The sequence below is a fragment of the Halichoerus grypus genome, chromosome 6 (assembly GCF_964656455.1).
Source record: "Halichoerus grypus chromosome 6, mHalGry1.hap1.1, whole genome shotgun sequence".
Lineage (NCBI taxonomy): Eukaryota > Metazoa > Chordata > Mammalia > Carnivora > Phocidae > Halichoerus > Halichoerus grypus.
The window spans coordinates 145,849,506-145,853,464 of NC_135717.1; the positions used below are offsets into that span (position 1 = coordinate 145,849,506).

The following is a 3,959-nucleotide window of genomic DNA, read 5'->3' on the forward strand; positions in this document are numbered from 1 at the left end:
ACATTATTTTGATTTTATTTAAGATTGAATATATGTATATTAAAAGATAAGTTAAAGTTAATAATAGCCTACCATTTTAGTATTATATACTCATAATCATGGCATAAAGAACACTTTCATATGTCATCTGCTATAACTCTCACCAGTTGACTTAAACTAGCAAGAAAAAATTTATTGCTATTTTGCAGAGGCAAAATGTTAGGGTTGGCTATATGAAATGATCATTTAGAGTTCATAATTAGAAAAATTTGAGGCTCGAGGGGCACCTGGGTGGCTCAGTCATTAAGCGTCTGCCTTCGGCTCAGGTCATGATCCCAGGGTCCTGGGATCGAGTCCCACATTGGGCTCTCTGCTTGGCGGGAAGCCTGCTTCTCCCTCTCCCACTCCCCCTGCTTCTGTTCCCTCTCTTGCTGTGTCTCTCTCTGTCAAATAAATAAAATAAAATCTTTTTTTTTTTTAAAAAAGGAAGAAAAATTTGAGGCTCGAATCCAAAGCAAGTAAGCAACCTCTTGAGTACGTTGAAATTTACAGATAAAGTTACGCAAATGTTAGTGTAACTCTACTTTGTCCTTAGCAAGCTTTACAAAGCCTGTTTCAGATAAGTTTCATGATATTATACACCCGTCATGTTTAAATTTCTGTCTATGCTTTCCAGCATGCTTTTGTTTTTATATAAAATATCTCCTCTCCTCTCTGACCTTATTTGTCTACTCACCTTTCCAGACACACATAGATTGCAGGATCACTATAAACATTTTTGAATAATAGTTTATAAATATCTTTCCACTCACTTTCTAGAGCTTTTTAGAGTCATCACATTTGATATGCACCTAATTACATTGTATACTGTGTTCTTTGCTGTCAGTTTAAGTCTGTTTTTCTTATCTCCTCAACTATATTGTAATTTATTTATTTATTTTTAACTAACTGTATTGTAATTTGTTTGAAAAAGGGATACATATGTTCATCATTATTCTATATCTCAAAGAGTGAATTGAATCATATATGTATATGTATATATACAATGATTAATTTTATACTGGTCTTTAGTTCTATATTAATATTTTGATGATAAAATTCTATGTTCATCAATTATTTATTGACATAAATTATTTTAAGCCTTGTGGGCTGGCTACCTTTGTTACTCTTATTAACCTCATCTTGGTGATAGGTTATATATATACACACACTCATTCTCCTTCTCTCTCTGTCTCTCTCTTTCTCTCTCTCTCTCTCACACACACACACACACACACACACACAGAAATATCATGCCCAAGCCCATGTCCTCAGGAACTTGTTTTCTTGTCATTGGCCATAGGATCACTCTTCTTTTCTCTTAATTAATGTTACCTTTCAATGGAAATTATGCCTTGAGCATATTTATAAAATGTGTGTCTTATGAGGATTTAAAAATTATGATAATGAAAATGATCTTGGATATTTCAGAAGTAAGATGCAGAAACTAGGGCGCCTGGGTGGCTCAGTCGTTAAGCGTCTGACTTCGGCTCAGGTCATGATCCCAGGGTCCTGGAATCGAGTCCCACATTGGGCTGCCTGCTCGGCAGGAAGCCCGCTTCTCCCTCTCCCCCTCCCCCTGCTTGTGTTCCTGCTCTCGCTGTCTCTCTTTGTCAAATAAATAAATAAAATCTTAAAAAAAAAAAAAAGATGCAGAAACTATTTTTGTCAGGCAAGTCTTTGCTTACCACCAAACTATACTACATTATTGTTTCAACTTCAATGTCTAGAACACACTTTCTAGGTTAAAGTTGGAATATATATATATATATATGTATGTGTGTGTGTGTATATATATATCTATATATCTATATCTATCTCAATATACTCCAACAAACTTCTGAAGAAAATATAGGAATTTTTTTCTAATTTTCAAAGCACAAGATTATATATGCTCATAAAGAATGCCCAAGCTAATTTCTAACTACCTAGATAATGATATATATGACACTTGGGGTTTTATTCAGAAGATTGCCTGTCATTCTCCAGAAATGATAATTACTATTTTACTAATACAAAATACATTCTCATTTATTGAGTCCTTTCAGGGAATATAATACTATTTGTAGAAAGAAGCAAATTAAAAACAATCTTGTTCTACTTTATATTATAAATAGCTTTCCTAATAAATAATATGCATATAATATTTAAAGGACCATAAATGAAGGATTCATTTTAAAAAAAATTTATTGACTCGGCAGTCGAGTCGTTGCTTTGGCCAGACCAGGACGTGTGGCCCGCTGCGCCCTGTCTTTGCACCCTGTCACTCCCACCCGCCCGCAGGATGGCCCACAAGCAGATCTACTACTCAGACAAGTACTTCAACGAGCACTATGAGTACCGGCATGTCATGTTACCCAGAGAACTTTCCAAACAAGTCCTGAAAACCTATCTGATGTCTGAAGAGGAGTGGAGGAGACTTGGTGTCCAACAGAGTCTAGGCTGGGTTCATTACATGATTCATGAGCCAGAACCACATATTCTTCTCTTTAGACGACCTCTTCCAAAAGAGCAACAAAAATGAAGTCTATCTGGGGTCGTCAATTAAATCTTTTTCAAATTTAATGTATATGTGTATATAAGTTAGTATTCAGTGAATACTTGAAAAATGTACAAATTGTTGATCCATACCTGTGCATGAGCTGTATTCTTCACAGCAACAGAGCTCAGTTAAATGCAACTGCAAATAGGTTACTATAAGGTGTTTAAGATAAAATTTCTTCTAGTCGGTTTTTCTCTTAATATAATTGTCTGTTTGACTTTACATGTTACTTTTGTTAAATAAAGTTTGTATGTTGCATTTATAGAGATAAATAAATAAATTGACTCTTACTTTGGTCTCTAACTTATACATAGCCTTTTAACCATAAGTCGTTCTATTAATGGAAATGAAAAAACATGTTTTAAATTTTATATGAATGATTACTTTTCTTTTTGGATTGTTACAGTAATATATATTCATAAAATAACTAGAAGTGAATACATATTCATATAAATAAACTACTGTTTAGATGAATAAATGGGGATAAGGAACAAATTTTCCTTAAAGAATAGTTTCAAATTTTATATATATACTCATATACTCATATATGTGCATATGTATATATACACATCTATAATAGGACCCAGATATAGATACATCCACATGCAAAAAAATAATAATTTCGTACTTGGAGTTCCAAACCAATACTACGTTGCTTATTGTTAAAATTATCCCAGTTTTGGTTGTTGAGAGCTTTTACAAATTGACTCCTATGCTGCTTCAACATACCCCCATACATTTTTTTTTAGCTGTTTGGCTTTTGTTGTTGTTGTTGTTGTTGTTGTTGTTTACTTTCTGGCACTACCAGCATGATGTGCCTTAGTGCTAGAACCAGCCATTTCTTCAAGCAGACCCAATTTCTTTCATTGGAAAACGGTACCTATTGCCTTTGAACATTGGTAAAAATTATTTTTGTTTTTTAAGATTTTATACTTAAGTAATCTCTATACCCAAGGTGTGGCTTGAACTCACAACCCCAAGAGCAAGAGTTGCATGCTTTACCAACTGAGCCAGCCAGGTGTCCCTGAACACTGATAAAAATTATTAAATTATTACAAAATTAAAATTATTTCAGAATTCCATTATTCTAGAACAAACCTAAAATTATTACAGAATTTTTTATTTTAAATCAACTGGCTACCTGTGTTTGGGAGCTAGACAAATGAGATTAGATGTGCTAGGTGCTGTTCTACTAGTCCTAGACGTCACTGATTATATTCAGATATATTCTTAAGAAGTGAGTAAGCACTCAGAGACTAGAGATTGTCTTTTGGGGGCCAAATCTTAGCTCTGTGACTTATTTTGGCAAATTTCTCTTTTCCTCTCTTCCTCATCTGCAAAATGTCTCTATTAGAGGGCTACTGTGAGAATCAATTGAGAAGACCAAGAACAGTGCTTA

General features: G+C 33.9%; 1 pseudogene; it reads left to right on the forward strand.

Moving 5' to 3' along the window:
* Positions 1 to 2,302: 2,302 nt before the first annotated feature.
* LOC118547453 (cyclin-dependent kinases regulatory subunit 2 pseudogene) lies at positions 2,303 to 2,574 on the forward strand (annotated as a pseudogene).
* Positions 2,575 to 3,959: the final 1,385 nt, after the last annotated feature.